Source organism: Pteronotus mesoamericanus, unplaced genomic scaffold (assembly GCF_021234165.1).
Source record: "Pteronotus mesoamericanus isolate MK-2021 breed Mesoamerican mustached bat unplaced genomic scaffold, CSHL_Meso_final contig_221, whole genome shotgun sequence".
Taxonomy (NCBI): domain Eukaryota; kingdom Metazoa; phylum Chordata; class Mammalia; order Chiroptera; family Mormoopidae; genus Pteronotus; species Pteronotus mesoamericanus.
Genome location: NW_026555092.1, coordinates 16,034,903 through 16,060,804, shown reverse-complemented (window position 1 = coordinate 16,060,804; position 25,902 = coordinate 16,034,903). Strand labels below are relative to the sequence as shown.

The 25,902-nt window shown below is 35.5% G+C and overlaps 1 protein-coding gene across 1 annotated transcript in view; it reads left to right on the top strand.

Moving 5' to 3' along the window:
• The window catches only part of SCMH1 (Scm polycomb group protein homolog 1), a 143,814-nt gene that overhangs the window by 11,593 nt on the left and 106,319 nt on the right, over positions 1-25,902 (top strand). The window contains exons 2-3 of the mRNA XM_054572061.1: positions 18,929-19,009; positions 23,324-23,454. The gene's annotated coding sequence lies outside the window, so the exon portion shown is untranslated. The remainder of the gene's footprint in view (positions 1-18,928; positions 19,010-23,323; positions 23,455-25,902) is intronic.

Genomic DNA, 25,902 nt, shown 5'->3' with positions numbered 1-25,902 from the left:
TAGTTGAATGAAAAATTATTAGAACCTTACCTCAGTGATCTTCCTCCCCCAAACCTGTAACTCTAGTCTAATCATGAGAAGAACATTAGACAAATCCCAGTTGAGGGACATTCTGCAAAATACCTAATTGAGTATTCCTCAAAACTGAAGGTCATCAACCAAGGAAAGTAGGGAAACAGCCAAGGAAAACCTAAGGAAGAATGACAAGTAAATGTAATGTGTTTTCCTAATTGGGATCCTGGAGCAGAAAAAAAGATCTTAGGTAAAAAACAAGGACATCTCAGTAAAATGTGGACTTTAGTTAACAATATATTAGTTCATTGTAATGTAAGATGTTAATAAAACGGGAATTTGTGTGTAGAGTATATGGGAACTCTGAACTATGTGCAGATTTCTGTAAATCTAAAATTGTTTTAAAATACAGGCTTATTTTTTTAAAGTTATAAAATTAAAATAATTTTATATGCTATTTCTTTGAGATTCAAAAAATAAACAAATGGACCTACATCAAACTCAAGAATTTTATACAGCAAAGGAAACCAACAAAATGAAAAGACAACCTACTGAATGGGAGAAATATTCACAAATGATACATCCAATAAGGGGTTAATATTTAAAATATATAAGGAACTCATACAACTTACCAAGAACACAATCCAATTAAAAAGTGGACAGAGGTTAATAAAAAGGGAAAAAAATGGGCAGAGGACCAGAATAGAAATTTCTCCAAAGAGGACGTACAGATGGCTAACAGACATGAAAAGATGCTCAACATTGCTAGTCATCAGGGAAATACTAATTAAAACCACAGTGAGATAATCACCTTATACCTGTCAGAATGGCTATCAATAAATCAACAAATGACAAGTGTTGGCGAGGATGTGGAGAAAAGGGAACCCCTTACACTGTTGGAGGGATTGTATATTAGTGCAGCCACTATGGAAAACAATATGGAGATTCCTCCAAAAATTAAAAATGGAGCTGCCATACAACCCAGCACTTATACCTCTGGGTATATATCCAAAGAAATCCAAAACATTAATTCAAAAAGTTATATGCACCCCCATATTCATTGCAGCATTACTCATAATAGTCAGGATATGGAAGCAGCCAAAGTGTCTACCAGTAGATGAATGGATAAAGAAGATGTGATATATCTACAATGGAATATTACTCAGCAGTAAAAAAGAATGATTTCTTGCTGTTTGCAGCAACATGGATGGACATAGAGGATATTATGATAAGTGAAATAAATCTGAGAAAGGCAAAAGCCACATAATTTCACTTATACATGGAATCTAAAAAAACCAAAACAAATGAATAAACAAAGCAAAACAGAAATAGACTCATAGATACAGAGATGGTGGTTGCCAAAGGGGAGACAGGTAGGGAGATGGGAATAAAATTTTTTAGAAATAGCATATCTTGACCTGGAGATTCTGTTTCAGAAATTTGGGGTAGTGTACATGGTGATCTTTTTGAAAAAAGTTGTGCTCTAGTTTTTAAATATTGGTAGTGTACTAACACTTTTTGGCCACAAAGGGCAGAAACCCAGCATAAATAGATTGCGGCCAAAAAAAGGAATTTATTGGCTCACTTAATTTGAAATAGGGCCTGGAGGAAAGGAAGTGTTAATTATCTGCTCCTTGCTTCTGAACTGTATTCCAGCTTTACCAGACAAGAAATGCATATTAGAGGTGCTTGGGAGATACCCTATAGGAATCAGGACTCTTTTATGTCTCATGCTATAGTTGTAGCTCCTGTCTTTCTGCCTTTACTTGTACCATTTTTAGCTTTGGGTAGTTTTCCAGCTCAGCCAGGCTTCTGCGCAGGCTCTAGGCCAGGGGTGTCCAACCTTTTAGTTGGTGTCTCTGGACAACGCTGGAAGAAGAGGAGTTGTCTTGGGCCACGAATTAAATACATTGCAACACATAATCACACACACACACAAAAATCTCATAATGTTTTAAGTAAATTTACAGTTTTATGTTGGGCCACATTCATAGCCATCCTGAGACATAAGCAGCTCGCGGGCTGCAGGTTGGACACCCCTGCTAGGCAGAATGAACCTTTCCTAGAAAAGCCATATATTTTTCTCAATGCTTTCAGGTTGACCAGTTTGACTTGGGGCTGATATTCTCCAATATGCACTGGTATGACCATACAGGGTGTTAAATATTTTGAGTATTTCCCCCATTTCATACTAAGCAGTTTCTTTTTTATAGGAACTAATTGAAGGCCCCGTCTGTATAGCCAATGCACATTACATCCTGTGTTTTTCCTACCAAATCTCTTTTTGCAGTGTACTTCAGTAGTAGTGAGTCCTGGCACAAAAACAGACCACAGTTTGATCAGCTATCTCCTATTGCATAGGATGGCCAGCCTCTAGGCCTGAGCTACAAGTCTGCAGTGTTCTCTTTCCAGCCTCAATCCAGTCAATTCTATGATTTAGGGACTTGTCTACACCACCCCTCTTCACCAATTTCTTTATCATAAGGGTTCTTTTGGTTATAACTGATAGAAACCAATTCTGGTTGATTTTGTCTACAGCAAAGATTTCCAAAACTTGCTGACTATGTGGAAAGATTTTTAAATTAAGAACTCAATGTACAAAAAAATTGTCATCTCCAACAGAATGGAACACAGAGATTAGTATTTTTTAAAAATTGTAGGTGATTTGGATTCTTGCCTACTGTTGCCTGTTTCAGTGAATGACTTCCTAATTCATCTGTTTACCCAGACTGAAAAACTGGCAGTCATTTCTGAAATGACTTTTTCAGTTCATGGCTAATACTAACTAGGACTGTCACCCAAATATCTAATAAATCTTTCCACCCCTATCTGTCATCACTTCCTTTTTCTAGCCTAGGCCACCATAGTTCTTTTGACCATTGTATTAACTTCCTAAATGGTTTCCATGCTTCTACTCCTACACTCCCCTCACCTCCCCCGCAAAAAGAGCATGGGCACATATCATCTTTTCACCTAAAATCCTTTAATGGCTTCCCATTGTACTGAAAATACAAACAATATTTTCCCTTATAGTCTACATAATATGGAGCCTACTTTCTTAAATAGTCTTACATAGTGCCACTATCCTCTAGCTAAATTCCAGTCACACTGGCTCCCTTTTTGTTTCTTAAATATATAAAGCTCTTTTCCTGGGCCTGTGTGGCTCAGTTGGTTGGGGCATTGTCCCATAACCAAAATGTTGCAGTTTGATTCCCAGGGCAAGGGCGTGGGCAACCTCTGGTCCAGACACATACAATCCTTGGTTAGGGAATGTATGGGAAGCAACCAATTGATGCTTCTCCCTCACATAATGTTTCTCTTCCCCCATCCTCTGTTTCTAAAAGCATTTTTAAAAATACCCCTGGGTGAGGATAAAAACATATATATGAAGCCCTTTTCTGTCTCTGAGACTTTGCACATGCTCTTGTTCCCTCTGCATGGGAAGGTCTTACCCTGACTCTTGGTTAGTTTTTTCTCAGCAATCATCTCCTAATAGAGGCTTCCCTGATTTCCTTCCACAGTCACTGTTTATTTCTGTTTTATTACTTAGTCACTAAATGTAATTATTTGTTTGTTTACAAGTTCCATGAGGGGAATTTTGCCAATCTTATATTTAACGTCTATCATGGTACTTGGCATGCAGTGGTATTCATTAAGTATTTGTTGAATGAATGAATCAATCTTCATCACTACCAAGCCTCTATCCTCTCTCCCTGAATTACTATGTTGCATCTTAACTACTCAGCCTACAACTGTTTCGGTTGTCCTTTAATCGATTTTCCATGTTGTTTTTGAGGTTAATATTTTAAAAATTTAAAGTCTGATAATTATACTAACTTAAATTCTTCATGTGTTTCTTGTTGATCTTAATGTAATTTTTTAAATTGTGGTAAAATATACATAACCAAATTTACTGTTTTACCATTTTAAGTGTGCAGTTCAGTGGCATTATGTTCACATTGTTATGCAACCGTCTTCACGATCCAGCTCCAGAAATATTTTCATCTTGCAAAAACTGATACTTGTTAAACATTAACTCCCTATTTCTGTCTCCTCCAGCCCCTGGCAGTCACCATGCTACTTTCTGTCTCTATGACAGTCTATATATTTTGACTGCTCCAAATACCTGATCTGAGTGGAAATCATAGTATTTATCCTTTTGTGACTGATTTGTTTCACTTAGCATAATGTCTTAAGATTCATCCCTGTTATTACTTATAGAACTTTTAATGGTAATAGCCCAACTACAAATCTGAAGTGTTCCTATGATCCCTCTCAGATTCAGTAATTCACTAGAACAACTCACAGAACTCAGAAAAGTACCATACTTATGATTACAGGTTTATTATAAAGGATACAAATCAGGAACAGCCAAATGAAGAGACACATAGGTCTAGGAGAGTCCTGAACCCAAAGTCTCCATGTTCTCTCTCTCCATGGAATCAGGGCACATTGCCCCCTGGGGCATTCACAGGTACCAAGAGTACACAGTTTGGGGAACACAACTCAACCCAGAACAGTCTACCCTTTGCCTCCCCCACCCCTAGTTCTTGTCCTTCCTATGTGCAAAAGACATTAACTTTCTCCCAACATTCCCAAAGTCTTAATCCATTCCATCATCAACTATGGGTCCATAATCTCATCTAAATATAATCAATTCAAAAATCTCATCTTCTAAATCATCTAAGGAATGGGTGGGATTCTGGTATGTTCTATATTTTCCATCTGTGGACCTGTGAAACCTAGAAAACAACTTACCTACTTTCGAGGTACAGTGGTAGGACAGTCATAGGAAAGATATTTCCATTAGGGAAGGGAAAAAAATGGAAGGAATAAAAGGGTTGCTAGTCTAAAGCAAATTCACCACCCAGTAGGGCAAATTCTATTCAATCTCAAGGCTTGGGGTAAATCTCTGTGGCTGGATGGCCTGTCCTCTGGCCTGCTGGGGCAGTCCCACCCTTTTAGCTTAAGAGAACCCCATTGGGCCAGTCATCTACATCAGTGTTGCTGGCCATGGTGTTACTCTTCCTTCCTTTTGTTTCTCCTCTCTTTCTTTCAGTCCAGGCTGGAAGCACTTATGCTGATACGAAATTCTCAAAAACTGACTTTCAGTCTCCCATGTAATTCATGGGGTCCAAGCCGTCTGATAAGAGGGTCCTCCACAGACCTTTCCTGGGTAACCATGTATATATATATAACCGTATCTCTATTTCTGATTCTGCAATGGTTGATTGTTTCCATGAGTCAGGCAAATGATTGTCCAGCCACACCCTTGGCCCTGTTTCCAGAGCACACTGCTTGGTTAGCCAGAGAATTTTCCAAATCATCAAGTGCTGGTTCCTTTTTGCTTAACAGTTTATTCTTCAGTTCATCTCTTCTCATATTTCACTATAAGCACCAAGGAAAAAGTAGGCCACAATTTCAACACTTTGCTTAGAAATCTCCTGAACTAAATATCTAAGTTCATCACTGACAAGTTCACCCAGTGGCTGGACACAATTCAGACACATTTTCTGCCAATATAACAAGAAGTGTTTTTCCTCCAGTGTCAAATAACATATTCATAATTTCCTTCTGTGACCTCACTAGAAGCACCTTTAATGTTCATATTTCTACCTACCATCTCTTCAAGGTAGTGTCGGTTTTCTCTGTCAGTCCTCTACTTATCCAATTCCAAAGCTACTTCCTCATTTTTAAGTTTTTGTTAGAGCAGAACCCTACTCTCATCAGTACCAAAATCTTTATTAGTTTCCTGGGGCTAACAGAAGCTGGAAGAGGCAGGGAAGGAGCTTCTCCTGCAGATTTCAGAGAAAGCATGACTCTGCAATGTCTTTATTTCATACTTCTAGCCTCTTGAACTGTGCGAGGATGAATTTCTGTTTTTTATTACATCCAATATATGGTACTTTGTTATGGCAGCCCTAAGAAGCCAAAACAGTTAACTGGAGGTACTGTAGTCATTAGTGAAAGACAGTGGGTATATGTAGTATCTTTCAGTATCCACAGGATTTTTCTGCCATTTCTATTCCTTCTTTTAAACCATATTTGTGTCTAGCTGCATTGTAAAGTTTAGCGCATTTTATCAAAAAGTCATAACACAGGCGTTTTTGTGCACATTATACATGGGATTGTTATACCCATTATCATACCCGTGGTATGTGATCATTAACCCATGTATAATGGCATTCTTGTTTTTCCATCAAAAATTTGGGTAAAAAGTATGCATTATACTTGGCAAAATACAGTGCTTTTGTTGTGTGAACAGCTTGTAATTTGGCTTTATATCAGGAAAGTGCCTTTAAATCATTGGTAGGGATGCTTCGGTACCAAAAAGCCTTTATTTTTTTTTATTTATATTTTTAAATTTTTTATTGTATTTTTTCTATTACTATTTAACCCCCTTTTACTCCCCTCCCCTGCAATCACCACTCTGTTGTCTGAGTCTTTTTTCCTTTTTGCTTAATCCCACCACCCCCTAACCTCCGCCCTCCCCCGCCACCCAATAGCTGTCATCCTGCTATCTATGAGTCTGTCTCTATTTTGCTTGTTAGTTCAGTTCATTAGATTCCACATGTAGGTGAAATCATATGGTGGTATTTATCTTTCTCTGACTGGCTTATTTCACTTAGCATAATGTCCTCCAGGTCTATCCATGCTATCGCAAAGGGTAAAATTTTCGTCTTTTTTATGTAAATTGTGTAAATGTCCCATAGTTGTCTCATCCACTCATCTACTGATGGACACTTGGTGACTGCCATGACGAAGTAACCGCTTGAGCTAAAGCCAACCCAACTGATGGACACTTGGGATGCTTCTGTATCTTAGCAATTGTAAATAATGCTGCAATGGACACAGGGTTGCATATATTCTTTCAAATTAGGGTTTTGAATTTCCTCAGATATATTCCCAGAAGTGGGATTGCTGGATCAAAAGGCAGATCTGTTTTTAATTTTTTGAGGTATCTCCATACTCCTTTCCATAGTGGTTGTGTCAGTCTGCATTCCTACCAACAGTGCAAAAGGGTTCCCCTTTCTCCACATCCTTGCCAGCACTTGTTTGTTGATTTATTGATGATATCCATTCTGACAGGTGTGAGATGATAATCTCATTGTGGCTTCAATTTGCATTTCTCTGATGATTAGTGACATTGAGCATCTTTTCATATGTCTATTGGCCATCTGTATGTCCACTTTGGAGAAGTGTCTATTCAGGTCCTTTGCACATTTTTTAATTGGATTGTTTGCTTTTTGGTGTTGAGTTTCATAATTTGTTTATAAATTTTGGATATCAACCCCTTATCAGATGTATTGCAAATATGTTCTTGTTCTCCCATTCCCTGCATTGTCTTTTTATTTTGTTGATGGTCTCCTTCATTGTACAAAAGCTTTTTAATTTGATGTAGTCCCGTTTGTTTGGTTTTTTTCTTTTGTTTTCCTTACCTGGGGAGATGTATTAGATAAAATACTGCTAGGAGCAATGTCTGAGATTTTACTGCCTATATTTTCTTCTAGGACCAAGGAGCCTTTAAACTTTTGGAGGGTTAGGGCTTTAGTTTTACAGACCATCCTTCTTGCTAGAAAGCCTAGTACTGACTGGTTCTTGGTTTCCTTCTCATGCATGTGCTGTCAGACCTGCCTCCATCTGGGTGAAGCAAGAAAGCTACAGTGGCACTTCAATTAGCCCTTGGATAGGCATTTGACCCATAAATGATGAATTACATAATGAGTCCTTTATCATTCCTTCTAATGAACATCTGTGATTTTCAGTTTTGAGTTATTTTTTAACAACACATTATTTCCTTATACTAATGAGGACCTGTACTTTTTGGGATTCCCCTTAGTGCCAGTCACAGAGTTTGCAGGTCTCTTATAAGATACTCTGTAAATGCTGTTTTATCTATGGCATTGCTAGTGAGAGACCAGCTTAGTGATAAATAAGAGATGTTAGTTGCCAGAGCTGTCATTTAAATTTATCTTGCTTGCACTGAGCTCATTAATAAATTGCCACAATGGTAATATGAAAGTAATGAACCTTCTGGAGGCCCAGCTGGGGCACAGAGTGCTAGCAGGGACCTTCAGGGCAACTGCCATTGTTATACACAGTTCTGTTAAAGGCTTTCAGGCTTTCCCCACCCCTTTTGAAACAGTTATGTTTTGCAAAATCAAAATCTTTTTTTCACACTAGTGTACTTTCTAATTGAGTGGATTTGAATTTAACTCAACAAACATATACCTGATACCTACTATTGTCAGGCAGTGTATTAGACCCTAGGGATGTAAGCATGAATAAAACATCCCTTAGGGCTTCACTGTCAAATAGGATGTAGAGGCATATAAACAAATAATTGTAATATAGCATTAAGTGTTATAAAAAAACAGATATCGACATAGCACAGAAGAAGAAATGATTATGTAAGGAAAAGTGCTAAGAAGGCTGAGAAAGAGGAGATACATTGATTTCTGAGTTAAATTTTGAAGGGTGAATTGTAAGTTGACAAATTGAATGTATATTGGGAAAAGGAACTTCATTATAGATGAGTTGAACTGTATAAATGAACTGTAGGTCATTTAGAAAAACTTAGAGAAAGAAAGTAAAGAGGAGAAAATAGGTAGGTGAGGTTGGAAAAGTAAGTAATAGGGCCAAATCTTAAAGGACTTAGGTTTTGAAGGGCTACACATGCAATACCAAGAACTCTAGTGGATTTCATTCTATAGGCTACATGAATCCATTGAAGGATTTTAAACAGAGAGGCAATATGATTGACTTTTTATTTTACAAAGGTTACTCTGGTTGCCATACACATGGTGGAATGGAAGTAGAGAGAGGTCAATCAGAAGGCTATTGGTTAGTTTTGTGGAAGCAAGTAACAATGTAGTATACTGTAAAGAGCATGACCTATATTGTTTAAAATCCCAGTTCAACCACCTACTAAATCTCTGACTCGGACGTTTCTTCATCAGTGAAATGGGAATAATAGTAATCTCTTACTGGGTGTTATAGAAAATCATATGAAGTAACGTATATACATGGAATTGCTCCCATGAGCTGAATATAAATCTTAGATGTTATATTTTTAACTTCTATTTTTGTTGAGTTTTAGGTAACTTATAACCAAATATAGGATTTTTAAGAATCATTTTTATTTTCCTTCTACCACTCTGTCACAGTAAAACAGAGAAATCAGAACATTTACAAACATTTTATATTCACATTAAGATCTATATTTTAGGGTTTTCCAAACATTTTAAAAATAATATAACTAAAGCTTTTTCTTTTTCAAAAAAAAAAAAGACTTTATAGAGATGGGGAGGGAGGAAAAAAGAGAGGGAGAAAGATATCTGTGCAAGAGAGAAACATTGATCTGTTGCCTCTTCTTTGGTGCCCTGACCCTGGGGTCTGAACCTACAACCTAGGCATGTGCCTTGACCGGGAATTGACCTGGTGACCTTTCGCTTTGCAGGACAATCCCAGTCATCTGAGCCCTGCCCAGTCAGGGCTAATTAAAGCTTTTTTCCTTTGGCCACCCTGCCAGACGCTCCTTTGGAGAATCAGGCTTCGTGTCTTTGAGTCAGTGGTGCAATAGGAAAAGACCAGAGCCTTAGCTCAACAAATAAGCCTTTTAACTGAGAAATAGCATCAGAGTTTACTCTGCTGTTGTTTCTTCAAGTGTTTAATAAGGATAATGTGAGTAGGTGTCCAACCTGCCTTATGTATCTATTGTGAGGATCACAGCCTTTTGGTAAGTAAGCATTCATTAAACTACTATCCATGGTATCGTTACAAATAGTGTAGAAATGAATCAGATCTGGATCCTAATTTCAAGGGAATTATAGTACTAAAATAACTGTAAAAGATGTATACAAATAGCTGTAATACAAATAGGATAATATGTAAATCAGTTAACTTTGAAAATTATAAAGGAGTGAAACTAGAAGTCATTTATATTTTGTATAGTATATTGTAAAAATGTTTTATAAAATATATTTCATATATTCTTATTATTTAAAGTGCTTCTCCAGGTAAAGCTGAGATAGAATCACTTTCTTAGATACTTGTGGAAAAATGAATGATAAAGATAGATTTAGATTTTAGGAAGATTTTTAAACCTATATGCATGTTTTGATCCCAAGCTTAATATTCACTGATTAAGGTACTCTCTGAGCCTTAGTGGTGTGATGGGGTGAGTGTGTGTAATGGAGATAATAAGACTTGCCTTTCAGATTTGTTGCGATGAAATGGTCATACATGTAAAGGTGCTAAAAATAATGTTGGTTCTTTCCTTTTAGTCTCTTTGTTTTATCCTACCCAACTTTTCACTGTTGCCCAATGTTGAGCTTTGAGATAGCAGCTTCTCTGAGATATTTTAAATTAGTTTTTTTTTTTACTTGTGAAAAATTTCAAACACACAAAATTTAAAGGATTTTGCGATTAAAAACTGTATGTTCACCACCTGAACTTTACCATTACTTGTAAATATTAAACATCTATTTATATGTTACTCTACCTACCCAGCTGTATTGAAATTTTTCTGGTGATTCTTTAGGACTTTTCTGAAAGATGTTTAAATTAATTTGGAGGCCAAGAGTGCAAATACATTTCAAATATTTATAATTAAATTACACCTTTTATATTTACTTTGCTTTGTTCCTATAAAGAATTTTATTTACTAAGTTATTCATTATTTGGATCTCTCTGTTCTATCTGTGCTCCTACCTGGTCATTTCTAACCTTAATTCATCCCATTGCATTTTCCTGAGAGTCATTGGTTAAGCTTTTTTCAATGTCACATTTAGAGTAGGTTCTTTATGGTAGTCTTTGTTACCTTTTTCTCCTTTTAAAGTATCATTAAAATTAATAAATAAGATACTGTACATTTTGTGCCTTGTGACAAACTGTGCAACTAGAAGCTTTGTTTAAGAGTGAGATGCTAGCTAGCACAGGTCTTAAAATCTCCAGTATCTTATTAATTTCCATCAACTCCCATTTCTTGTTTCTTAGCTTGGATTTTTTCCCAGGACAATTGATTTATTTAGTATGCCCTGGGAGAAAATACAACCCTTTACCTACATTTGGTTAGAGGCTGTCAGCAATGGATTGATTGATTTTCTTCATTATATAGCTCTATTTAAATTACATGTTATAGAAATTCTTCAAAGTTTCTGATTCTTTGATGGTACTCTTCCCTGTTTTCCAGTGCTGCTAAGTAGCTAGGTACTTACTCATATTTTTAAAAGACAATGAATGTCTTTTAAATGAGTTTTAATCAGATAGAATTTGCCTTATGTTATGTGGATTTCTTTAACGAGCAGTGAGGACTATATTGAGAAAAATCTTTGTAATCAAGACAGGGACATACAATGGAGAAAATCAGCCAGTGCTGGGAGCCTCTAACCAAACATAGATAAAAGATTGTGTTTACTCCTAAGGCATACTAAATAGCCCAGTTTTCCTGGAAAAACCTCAGGCTTCAGAAACAAAAAAAAATGGGCCAAATTACCTTGTTTTGAATCTAAGCTCCACCGTTTACTAAATTAGTAACTTAGTAAATTTACTGTGTAACTTTGTGCAAATTATATCTCTCTGTACTGGTTTCCTCATCAATAAAATGAGATAATATAATAATACCTATCTTACTGGGTTGTGAGAATTGAAAAATTTAGTGCAAATGCTTAAAGCCGTGCTTGGCACATAATAAGTACTTAACATTTAATTTTGTTATTTCCTCTAGGTATGGGTTGTCTAACATGATAGCCAGGCATTATAGTGTGACTGAAGTACTAATTTTAAACCTTATTTAATTTTAATTAAATTTAAATTTAAAAACTAATCCTTAATATAATTACTGGAAAAATTTTAAGTATGTTTTGAATAACTTAGTATATGAATCATTTCCAACTATAAAGTTTATGTAATTTGAATACGGGTCAAGTATTTCTAATAAAAATTTGGCATCTGAATTGAGATATACTGTAATACAACACCAGATTTTGAAGACAATATAGGAAAGAATGTGAAGTATTTTCATTGATTTTTATATATATGATTACTGGCTGAAATGATATTTCAACATATTGTGTTAATTAGAATGCATAATTAAAATAATTTTTATCTTTTTTTAAATTTAAAAAATGTGACTACTAGAAAAATTAAACTGACATACTTGACTCGAATTATATTTCTGTTGAACAACACTGCTCTAGAACATGGAGCTGAGGGGAAGGGCAATGGAAGAAGCATATGGACTGGGAAGGTGCTTTTTCTAATTATACAAATACCCCCAGAGATTCCAAAAATCCTTCACCCAGTGGAACCTCCCTTCCATCAAATTAATCCTGCTTCCTATCCTCTTGCTGAAAATCAGTGCCTTCAATGAGCCTGCCCTCACTGATAAAGTGTTTTGTATTCCTCAGATATGTCAGGGTAGAAAAAAAGTTATGAATCGCTGTTCTGTGTTAAAGAGTATTGCACAGGTTAGACACCTATCAGTGATTTTGATGAAATAAATATCTGGAGTTTTATGAACTAGTACTAATATATAAAATTGTTCTCTGAAATAAAATCTGCCACTAATCCTGGTCCAATGAACCCTAGAGACTTAAAATGAGGAAGAATTAAAGTAGATTTTAATTAAGGGATACATTGCCGGGTCAAAAGCTGAGGAAGTTGAGAAAGGTATTTTGTGTCCTAAAAGCTAAATTTCTGGAATTAAAAAAGAAATAAAGCCAGGCAACTGGACATTATATATATATTTTTCTTCTCCAATGGGTCTTTGTTCCTGCTTGTTCCATGATTATATACAGAGGTTTTCTGACTTGTTTAAAGAGACATTATTCTCAGTAGTGAACACAAAAAAGATTGCTAGTAAATACTGAGTAACTCTTAGCAAATGGTGCCGCTCGTCTGCCTTAGCTGTTTGGAATGCTTATTGTGTATTCTTTCTGTATCACCCCCAAATAATTATTTTAAAAGTCTATGATATGCCTTAGCTTAATACCACTCAAAGATTATTCCATATCTCCTCAGTGAAGTTAAGTTTTCTAGAGAAGTGAACCCTTTCTTTAGATTGCTATACTGTTTTGGATTCACATAAGACACATTTATTGTTGTAATGAAGAAAGAGGTAGTTTCAAAGTTTCCCAACCAGAAGTGGGTTATCATGGTAATTGCCTGAGTAGCTCGCAGGAAAACAACTGATATCATTTGATAAATTCTCCTTATTTCAATAATAACAGGATTCTTTATGAAGCTATAAAATTAGACATCGGACATTTGTAGAGATGGATGATGAGGAAATAGAGGCATGCAGCTAGTTGGTAGTAAATATGGGACCTGCCTGGGAAGGCACTATAGAGTGAGTGCCTTCTCCTGGTTTTCAAGTGAAGAATTTGAAGCCTTGAGGAAGTGGCTACTCAGTGACAAAGAATGAACTAGGCCAAGTTTAGGTCTAAGTTGCCTCTCTGTTCCTTGGTACATAAAAAACAATTGCTCCAAATATCTCCATGGCTTAAGTCAGGAGGATTTAATCTAGTTTCAGGTCTTTATCTCCAAGGAGGTAGTTTTCTATATAGGACTCTATCCTGTTAGACTCTAACAGAATAAAGCTGATCTCAAGAAGTCTGGTACCATGCAGCATAGACATCTTTCAAAGGTCTGCTTGGGTAGTATGAACAGATAGAAAGTGGTAAGTGGGTTAAGAGTCTCTTATGGGTCCCCAAAGTGGTAAGTGGGTTAAGAGTCTCTTATGGGTCCCCAAAGTCATATGAATCTGACCTCAGATTTTAATTTTGTCACCATGAAAAGCTTTTATTAAGTAGCTCCTGTCTACAGATGGTGACATTCAGATCTTCACTCTAGGAAACCTTGGGGAAATAAATCACTTTTAGAAGTTTAGTGTTCTGAATAGCTACGGGTTTCTTTTATTCATTGCGCATTATAACTGTATTTTAAAAAATCATTTTAGTTGGAAATTATTCTAAAATGGATTGTATCCTTTCTTCTTTTCAATTTAGAGTGTTGAGCTTAATTTAACCTTTTTATGACTTAGACTCGTGTGTGTGTGTGTGTGTGTGTGTGTGTGTGTGTGTGTGTAAAGGATATGAACTTCCATGGGCATTTAGTAGTCTGTTCCTAACTTTACTTTTTCCACAAGCCCATTTTTAATACATTTCTTTTTTACAGAATATAAGATTTTTCAGGAATGCATAATGTTATAAAAAACACCTGTATTTAAGTCTGCAGACTACAATCAAAAAGGTTTGAAAACCACTGCCCTAGGTAGCACCTTCTTTATGCTAATAATAATGTCTTACAGTTGCATAGTAGCTATATATTTGTGAAACCTCTATACATATATATGGCCTATGATAAGTAAACTAGGGAAGGGATTGACTTCTTGTTGTTTTTAAACTATATGGTAGGCAAGTATAGTGGAACCTAAAAGAGTGTGGCCTTTGAAATGAGACAATCTTTAAATTTAGCCTGTCCATTTAGTAGCCATGTGACCTTGGATTCCTTAATCTAATTTCAGAACCTTGGGTTTTTTTCAAACCTAAATGGGAAATGCCAGAATTGTTGGGTGCTTTAAATTATGTAATGAAATGCCTGATAGGAGCGCCATGAGTGAATCTCACAAACAAAATGTTGAGTGAAAGAAAGTGGACATAAAAGAGAGTACACGTGATATAACTATTTATATAATGTTCAAAACAGGCAAAACTGATCTACTATGATAGACATCAAGACAGTGTTTACTCTTGGGTAATGACTGGGAGCTGATGCAAGAGGAGTTTTTCAGATGCTAGTAATGATCTCTTTCTTGGTTTGGAGACATATTGTAAAAGTTTATTGAGCTTCATATTTATGTTCTGTGTACTTTTCATTATGTATATTATACTTTAACAAAAAAAATTGTTTTTAAAGTGCTTAGCACAGAACCTAGCATATAGTTGGTTCCCTTTCTTCTATGATGGTTCCAATAAATTAACAATATGAAAGTTTATTTAGCAAAATGATCCTAGCTTACACTTTTTGGTAACCTTTCAATTTTTGTTGTTATTGTTGTTATGGTTCTCTTTGTCTCCTAATCCCAGTTTTATACCTACGCACGTTTAAATTGATGGTAATCCTAACATGGTGTAGTTGCAGTAGTTTAGATCAGTCAGACAAGGTGAAATTGAATGTCTAGACCAGTGTGATCTAAGAGTAAATCAGGAATATGAATTTTGATTTGATGCTATTCTCTGATCATTATGTGATTCGATGTTTCGCTTTTAAAAAACAAAGATTTATTTATTTATTTTTAGAGAGAGGGAGGGAGAGAAAGAGGGGGAGAAACATTGATGTGCAAGAGAAACATTGCTTGGTTGCCTCTCACATGCCCCCTGCCAGGGACCTGGCCTGCAACCCAGGCATATGCCCTCACCAGGAATTGAACCAGTGACCTTCCACTTTGCAGGATGACACCCAACCCACTGAGTTACATGAGTCAGGGCTGATGTTTTCTTTTTATGTATAATATAATATAATGTATAATATAATATATAATGTATATTATATTATACATTAAATATTATATACATATACATTATATACATTTTATATACATTATATATTATATAGATATAATATAATTTTGTCTTAGATCAACTTCATTATTGAATGTTTTCATGGTGAGATGTTGGACTTACTCTTTTATCTCTGGCACTTTTAATACAAGCCAATTATAGTGTAGCAGGCTTTGAAATAAGGTAAACTGTCACACCCAGTAATACCTTACAGATTTTCCTTAAGTTCTTATCACTGAAATGGAACCATACTTATTGTTTTACCTTGTTGTTTATACTCCTGTTTTTGTACTACAGATATAGAAATAGAACTTGTATACTTGGGAATTTATGCAAGATCCTGTTGTGAAAAACTTAGAATTGTTGAAAATTCAATTTTAAAAAATTGAGAAAGTTATTTTTTTCTTCTAGGCAATGTTTGGGATATAAAATAAGCCTATGAAAGTCTCTGCCTTTAGGGATGATGGAGTCCTGTAAAGAGAGGTTTGTGAGATAGACAGAAAATGAATTTGTCTGCATTTGCTTTCGGTGTTTTGGACATTGGCTTTTTAAAAAATTTGTTTATTGTTGTTCAATTACAGTTGTCCCCATTTTCCCCCCATTACTCTCCCCTGCCCTGCCTACTTACAAGGCCCTCTAAACCTCAGAGAACTGTGTTGATGACTGTATGGATGCTGATGGAGCCAAGATACAGAGAACTGACTTCTAAGTGATCAGTAACATGACAAAAAGTTAGGGAGGTGAGGAAGTACCCCCTATCTATCAGATACTTATTTATATTAATTTATTAAAATAGATAATGCCACTTAACCCTTACAGGCTCTTGGGAGTAGACACTATTATTTTCTTCCACTTAAAAGATACATAAATTGAGGCCCAGACACATTTAGTCACGTGTCCAAATTTGCATAGCTAGTGACAGAGTTAATATGCAAATCCAAAACCCATCTGTACCACTTGCTATATATAGATGGCAACATTATCTAAAGAAGGGATGTGTTTATCAGAAGATAGTCAGCCTCAAAACATACTAAATGGGAGGTCATAAAGAAAATTGATTGGAGGTTACATCTCTGATTACCCAGGAAAGGGAATGCTATGACTCCAGGACTTAATTTGTGGAGAGTCCCTGTGAGTCCCGTTAGGAGTTGATTGAATAAGACTGTCAAACCCTGAAGCAGAGTCACCTGTTGGCTGTTTCGTTTTTTTGTATGTAGCAAAATATACAGAACATAAAATTTACCTTTTAACTCATTAAATACATTTCAGTGTTACATAGCATTCACTGCTATGAATTTTTCGAACTTTTTCATCATCCCAAATGGAAACCATGAACTCATTAAATCATAAATCCATTCATTACCCATCCTGCCCAGCTCCTGGAACCTCTGTTCCACTTTCCATTTCTATGAATTTGTTTGTTCCACTTAGCAAGTATAAGTGGAATTATACAATATTTGTCCCTTTGGTTTTGGCTCATTTTACTTAGCATAATGTTTTTAAGATTCATCATGTTATATCAAGTATCATAATTTCCTTACTTTTTATTGCCATATAATATTCCATTGTATGTATATACCACATTTGTTTATCCATTCACTCATTCATATTGGTGGACACTTGGATATTTTTTCCCCTTCGGCTATTGTAAATAATGTTGCTATGAACATTAGTGTACAAGTACCTGTTTTAGTTCTTGTTTTCAATTATTTTGGTATATACCTGGGAGTAGAGTTGCTAGATCATATGGTAAGCATATGGTAATTCTCTGTTAAACTTTCTGAGATTTTCCATAACTGCCATACCATTTTTCATTCCCACTAGCAATTTGCAAGGATTCTAATTTCTCCACATCTTCACCAATACTTATTTGTGTTTGTTTTCATAATACCCCTTTTAATGGATGTGAGTAAAGTGATATCTCATTGTAATTTTGATTTGCATTTCCCTAAAGAATAATGATGTTGCATATCTTTTCTTGTGCTTATTGACAATCTGTAAAGATAAATGGAGAAATGGTTTTTCAAGTCCCTTGCCCATTTTTGAATTGGGTTGTTTGAGATTTTTTGGTTATTGAGTTATATAGGTTCTAGATATTAATTCCTTATCAATTATATTATCTGCCAGTATTCTCTCCCATTCTGTAGGTTGTCTGCTCACTCTTATGATAGTGTCCTTTGATGCACAATGTTTTTCATTTTAATGAATTCCAATTTATTTGAGGATTTTTTTTTGTTGCCTGTGCTTTAGATGTCATATCCAAGAATCATTGCCAAATCCGGTGTCATGAAGATTTTCCCTTATGTTTTCTACTAAGAGTTTTATAATTTTAGCTCTTATGTTTAGGTCTTTGAAGCATTTTGAGTTAATTTTTTATATGGTGTGGATATAAAAAAATTTTTGCATGTGGGTATCCAGGTTTCCCAGCATCATCTGCTGAAAAGAGTGTCTTTTTCCCGTGAATGGTGTTGGCACTTTAGTTGAAAGTCATTTTACTGTATGAGTTAGGGTTTATTTCTGGGCCCTCTCTTCTATTCCATTTGTCTACATATCTGTCCTTATGTCCATATTACACTGTTTTGTTTTCTGTAGCTTTGTCATAAGTTTTTAAATTGGGAAGTGTGACTCTTCCAAATTTGTTCTTCATTTTCAAGGTTGTTTAAACTATTTGGGGTTCTTTGAAATTCCATGTGAATGTCTGACATAGTCTTTAGGATGACACCAAATGCTTCAATATGTAATATACCACTGTCTTAGTATGGCAGACGAGTCTCCTCACAAGTTGCTGCCTACCTACTTATCTATTCTCATCTCACTCAGTGCCTGTCATTTGTCTCTGTAGCTTACCCCTAGCCCTTTACATCTATAACAAATTATATTTCTGCAAAAGGAATCATTGGTATTTTGATAGGGATTGAGTCTTTAGATCACTTTGGGTATTATTTTAACAATATTAGTCTTCCAATTTATGAACACAGATTTTTTCCATTTATCTTTTCTTTAATATTTTTCAGCAGTTTTGTAGTTTTCAGTGTACAATATTTTAGTTCATGTGTCTGTTATATTTCTGTCAGTAAATTAATAAATGAACATTCTAGTTTACCCATCATTGTTTAATGGTCTGTAGATCTGTCAAGAGTCTATTCATTTTTTAACATAATTCGGATTCTGAATTCAGCAAAGATGAGAGAAGGATCCTAGAAATTGGAAGCATAACTAAATTACTGCCCTTGGAAAGGCCTGGGTGTCCAGAGTGCTGGTTTCCTCTGAAAAAAACCTAATTTCACTGTATGTCTTCTTTGATCTACAGTAGTTTGTTCACATTTCTAATTTTTTCTGTCTTTTGCTTCTAGATTTCTCCATCTTACTAAAGAGAAATGATTTCCTATTTGGTATCGCTGATGGTACCATGCAAAAATCAGATCCTCGAAAAGGTCAGAACCTGTATTTATATGTAATAGAAATAGAGAGTTTTCCTCTATTGGGCTGTGTATGAATGTATGTGTCACAAAAAGTGACTAGAGTGAATAAAGGAATCTCATCCTTTCTTGCCAACTTAATCCTGCAATTTTAACAAGGCCGGCACCTCATTTATACTGCTTCTTTATAGTTTGTGAAGTACTCTTCACATAATTATCTCATACAGTCTTTACAGTAATCTTATGAAGTGGTACTATTGCTATTCCTGTTTTATGGAAACAATGAGGAGTTATAAGACTTATTCAAAATCTTGTTATCTCTGAATGGCAAGATTTATTCCTAGATTTTTAGCCTCTAAGTTTTACCCTTCTCACAGCATCATAAGTTCATAATCAGTATCAGAATTCAGCAAACATGTAAGTATGGAAGCTGCATGGACGTTGGAAATAATGTATGTAAAAGTCTGTGAAAAAAATGTTAAAACACCTTTATAGATGTAAAATACCAATAATAAATCAGCTCTTGATATTGAATATCTAACATAGTCTTTGGGATGACACCAAATGCTTCAATATGTAATGTACCACTGTCTTAGTATGGCAGACGAGTCTCCTCACAAGTTGCTGCCTACCTACTTATCTATTCTCATCTCACTCAGTGCCTGTCATTTGTCTCTGTAGCTTACCCCTAGCCCTTTACATCTATAATAAACTGCAGGCTGTTGTCCAAACATACTTTGCATTTCCAGGAAGTATGATGTGACACCATTGGTATTAGTAATCTTCCCTGTTCAAGAAGCATGAGACAGAAGCATTCTAAAAAGCATTAGCTTCTCCTATGCTCAGGATCACACCTCTGTAAGCCTCTGGAAGGAGTAAACATTTTACATAGTTGAAGTCTACCAGGACAGCCTGTAAGACAAAGGTAGTTATGGCTTCTCTGCATTTTCATTAGCCACTTACTGTTAGCTGCTTTGCTTGTTAAAGGAAATAGTGATGTTCTCTGGGGATTCTTCTCTCTGTGCATGTGCAGAGATGCATAATTGCTACAGAGAGAGTGGGGGGAGGGACGATCACCAAGAGAGATCTGCTCCATCTTCTTTGTTCACATCTGCTGCATGTACAAGACAGGATTTATTGGTCTCTTTAAGAAAGTGATTGCCTCGCTTGCCTCCCTGCCGCCCCTCTTCTGGGAGATTACCCCAGAGGAATATTACCATCTCATCACACTCACCTCTGAATGGAGCAAATTAAATGGAGAGCTGGAGGCAGAGGATCTGTTGAGAGGCACTAGGAATACTTGGTAAGAAGAGAGTGGCTGATCAGTGGCACATCTCAGACCAGCCTCCAGCCTCCCCTGTAGCTTGTCCTCCATGACCGCAGTGGGATAGTTCTGCTCCCAACATTTCAATTTGATTTCTGTGCATATTGGCATAGAATTATGGTTTATTAAAACCACACTGTTATCTAACACTGAAAGAGTTCTGTCTTGTAATGGGTTTTCAGAAGGACATTTAATATTTCTTTTTTATACTTTCCAGTTTTCATTTCTGGGGGAAACATTCTTCTTCCCTGTTCTCTTCCTCCCTTCTTCACCTTCTTTTTCTCATTGGTATGTGCAGGAAAGGCTGCATTACTTTTGTATTTTCCAAGCTCTGTGAATATTTAAAACACAGTACCTATGAACATCCTTTGTTTAACCTAATTTTACCTAATTAAATCCCAAACGATGCCTAATCTTATTCAGTGTCCAGATCAAGCTAATAAACTTCAGTGGTTCCATGGGTAGAATATTCACATTCACACCTGGTTGTACTTCTTCCCAAGCAGACTATTTTATGTTAGAAGCAATTACAGGGTTTCTTTTTCATTTGTTTATTTGTTTTGAGGAGAGAGTGATGTTAAAAGCATAGTTTGTGTTCAAATCCTGCCTTTTATTCTGACTGTAACCTTTTAGAAAGTTAATCAACCTCCCTGGTATCATTTCCTTATTTGTAAAAAGGGGTAATAATACCATACTAAGTGGTATCAAACTGAGGAGGATGGTGTTATTGAAATACTTAGCACAATATCTGCCACATAACAAACACTTAAAAATATGAGCTATATAATGCTAATAATTATTGCTATTTTAATGTACAAGTGATAATTTACAACTGAATTTTTTCTTAATATCACAGTATATGAAGAATTTTTTTCTAATTTTTCTTTTTTTTAGGGTTTCTTATTTTTTATTTTTTAATTTATTTTTTTACAAGTCTGTTTATTTATTTTTTCTCTTTTTTCTTTTTTTGAAGTGAATATTTTTTTTTATTTTTTCAAATACATTTGTCTGTGCCTTCCCCACCACTTTCCCCTGCCCCTTCCCCGCTCCCTCCCTCAATCCTTCCCCTTTGGTTTTGTCCATAAGACCTTGCTACACGTTCCCCAACCCTCCCCTTCCCTTCCTTTTCCCTCGTCCCCCCTCCCTCCATCCCTCTTGTCTCTGTTCATTTCTTGCTTCAAAATATGACCCATTGTGACTGTTTTGTCTCATTTCAAAAGGATGTTTCCATAGCCTTATAGACTTTTCTGTTGCATACTACCTTTCTCTTAAGGGTTTCCAGAAATACTAGAATCTTTACACTGTCTTGATCTGCACTGTTCGATAGAGTAGCTACTGGACATGTTTCTAGTTAATAAAAATAAAATACAATTAAAGTGCAGCTCTTCAGTCACACTAGATGCATTTCAACTGCTGCATAGCTACATGTGGCTAGTGGCTGCCCATTAGGCAATGGAGATATAGAACATTTCCATTATCTTTGAAAGTTCTATTGAACAGCACTGCTCTAGGTGTTACTAGTCTATGCTCTTGCACTCTTTTATCAGAAATCAAAGAGGATATATTTTCTAGGATGTCCCAGAAACTATTCTCTTAATGTCTCAGGGCTCTGGACATCGAAAGATTGAGGTTACTCTTCTTACTCCAGCCCCTTAGTGTCATTGTTGTGATTTGAAATAAATATAGGCACTTTTCACATATATAAGATAATGTGACCCCTAAGATCACATTACCTTAATTCTTAAAGGTCCCAGTCAACAGTAAGAGGAAGCCAAAGGGAAAAGAAGCAAAGTAAAAGTAATTGTAGCAGATATTCCTATAGTGATTACTCAAATTGTGAGTATTAGAATCCTTAGGGGCTAACTAGTAACGGGAGGTTCTAATGTCTTTTTTGCAACAACATTGTGTTTTCTCTCTGATAAAGGTAGTAAACACCAAATTTTTCTTTAATAATCTGTATTACCTGTATTATGCACTTTAAAGGCCATCTTTTTATTTGTTCTTCACAACACCCCAGTGAAGCAAGTAGCATTAGGGCTACCATTCCTATTTTGTACTGATACAAAACTGAAGCTCATGCAATTAAGTTACTTGCCTAAAGCATTTAAGGAAAAATAGTCCTTAAGGAAAAATAGAGTTAAGATTCAAAACAGGATAAAATTTAACTTCCAGATCAGTATTTTATTTTGTTTTGTTTTTATTTTGTAAAAGAAAGAGTGAAGTTTCTTTAGAGCAACTTGGAAACTGATGACTGTTTCATGAAGTACTCTGGGAGAGTTACTATAGCCTCATTTGTCCTATGACCATGAATATTAGTCAGGGAGGGCTGCCGTGACAAAATACCTCTGGCTGGATGGCTGAAATAACAGAAGCTTATTTTCTCACAGTTCTGAAGGCTGGAATTACAAGATCAAGGTGTTAGCGGGGTTGGTTTCTAGTGAGGCATCTCTCCTTCCCTTATAGACAGGTGTCCTCACCTGGCCTTTTTCTCTGTATGTGTTTGTGGGGAGGAGAGAGATATTTATGATGTCTCTTTCTCTCTTTCTTTTTTGATAAGGATACCAGTCCTGTCAGATTAGGGCCCACCCCATGACCTCATTTAACCTTAGTTATTTCCTTAAGAGTCCTATCTCCCAACACTGTCACATTGTAGATTACAACTTTAACATGAATTTTGTGGGAACACAGATCAATTCATAACACCATGGTAATGATGTTTAGTGCCTTTTGGTTTTTCTGGCTTAATGTGGTTAATTGGAAACTATATATTCAACATTTGAATGAAACCAAATGTGGCAAATATCTTTATCTCTGGATATTGAGGCTTAGTTAAATTAAACTTGTGGTACTCACTATAAGGTACTGTCCCACCCTGAGATGTTCTAATAAGCAAAAAAATTATATCTACTTCTCTTATAATGTAGCCTAGTTTGTTAATAGCTAAAAGTCTCAGTACTTTACAGGGTAATAAATGTTCCCCTTTCTTTCCCACCCCCATTTTACAGATGGAGAAATTATACAGAGAAACTGTCTTGTCAGAGGTCAGAGCAAGGTATTGATGGATTCAAGGATAAGTAAATACCAAACTTCTTAACACCTTGACCAGTTTTTAGTTCATTGACTATGCAGCCTAGTGGTAAGTATCTTTTTACCCTCCTGTCCTGGAGGTTAGAGGGACTAAAAGTCTTGGCAAGGACTGAATTTAAGGAATTTCTCATTACTAATTAGGTCACTCATCCTTTTCTGTTAGCCACGATGTCATTCTTGTCATTAGCATGAATTTTTCAAGGTCATGAGGGGAGGGTGGAAGTTTTGCTTTTTAAATACTTAAAAAAAGGAAATACTTTAAAATATTTCTCTAATAGTTCAACTGCACTAGAGATTATTATTAAGAAAGGAAAGAAAGAAAAACATATTTAATGAATTTGTTCTGTGTTTTAGGCACCATGCTAGGCACTTTGTATTAGGTTATCTTACTTAAATGTCTTTAAAACTTATAGCCATTTCTGGAAAGTATACATTTTTACCATTTTTATAGTGATATTTTTAATAGTATTAGTTGAATTAAATAGACAAATATCTTATAAATTCAGAGTTTAAATTCTAGTAAAATTTGAGGTTTGTGAAAACCAAGAACCTTATCAGAAGTCTTTAAAGCTAAAATCTCTTTGTGTTTAAGCATAGTTTCTGAGATGGAATGATTTGTCTTGTTTGATGTTAAGTCAAGCTTGCTCTTCCGCTTGACACTAAAATCATATTTTGTATAAACCCTTTTCTTCTGCCCCTACATCTGAAATAGTTGTGATTCTTTAAATCACTAGGGAAGTTGAACAGTCAAAGCCATGTGAAAAGCAAGGTTTTAAGTGGGCCTCTAGAACCAAGGTCCCATAGGCCATGAGTTTATTCTCACCTCCATTCCTCACCTCTGCTTCTCTGCCCATTGTCTTCTTGTTTATTGTAGATTTGCATCCTCCGATATAGTAAGAAATAGATCCACTGACATGAACTACATTTTACTTCTCTTATCATATCCCCTTCTGCTTTAGCCACACTGAGCTTCAGTTGTCCAACATGACACTGTCCATTATGTATTTTTCTCTCTTTTATAAATCGAAGGCTGAGTATCTTGTTATACTTGTCTGTATTTAAGTACAATCTCTATGTCAAATATTTTTCAATGAAAGCATGCATTTAAATATTGTCTTCTTTATATGTATAATTTTTCTCTCATTGTATAACTATTTCTGAGTTTGGTAAAAAGACAAACTTTTCTTTTTTTATTTTTTGAGTGCTTGCTGTGTGCCAAGTCCCAGCAATATTGACTGGCTTAATAATATTTAGCTTTGATGCTCTGTGACAGACATAGAAATAGAAGGTAGAGATGGTACTGTACTGTGCTTGAGGATGTCACCCAAAAGCTGTTGCAAAGTAACAGTTGCCCTTGACCATGATGAATAAAGAGGAATCTCCCGAATAGAGAAAGAGAGGAAAAATTTCAGAGATATCAAACTGTGTGACATGTTATGTATGGATACAGTTTAGGGCTTCATCTTTCAAAGAGTTTTAAATGAGGTAATGACAAGTTTTATCTTATCTGTATTTTAGAAAATTAATACTAAAGTATGGATTGGAAAGGAGTGAGATCAGACAGGAATTAAGTTACTGTTTTTATTGGTCAAGGTGAGAGATAATGAAATCTTAAACTCAGATTTGGAAGAGAGGAGATGATCATTTTAGAGGTAGAACTGATAAAATTTGATAACCTAGTCAATTTGAAGGGCCAGGGAGAGCAGGCAATTGAAGAGGATTTCGGGTTTCTGAATTGTTACTATTAACTGAGATAGACTACCATAGATGAAATATACTGCCTGGGGAAAGGGAGTAAAACAAAACTAGTTATTTAAAAATAGTAGCTACATATCATAATATACTCTGAAACATGGCCATTATTCTTAGAATACTTTGAAAAATTATGTGACTAGCTCCTTTTTTTAATGTGTGGAATTCTATCAGAAGCTGTATTCTGTTCATTTAGGAATTGACATGGGACAGTTATCCAATCCATTGAGTAACTTATGATGATGCTTTAAAATTAAGTACTTTGTAAGGTAGTTTTTGTCTCCTTTTCTTTGTGTACTGCTTCTCTTCTTATATGGATACCAGTTATATTGGATTAGGGCCCACCCTACTGACCTCATTTTAAGTTAATTACCTGCTTAAAGACCCTCTCTCCAAATAGTCACCTTTTGAGATACTAGGGAATGAGGAGTTCAGTGTGAATTTGGGGTGGGGGCACAATTTAGCACTTACAGTGTTCTTTGTTTTTCATTTTTTACATAATTGTTATTACCCCATGAATATAATATTTGATCCCATATTTTACCACCTGACATTATAACTTAAACATTTTCTTATTTTGTTGTTTAGCCTTTGTAAAATAGCTACAAAATACTGTCAAGTGAATGTATTGCAGTAAGTTAATCAGTCATCTCTTTTGAACATTAGATCCTTCTCCCCTGCCCTTTTTGTTATTTATAAACACTCCTGAAGCCTTTAAAATAAACCCTTTTTTTCTGTATTTTAG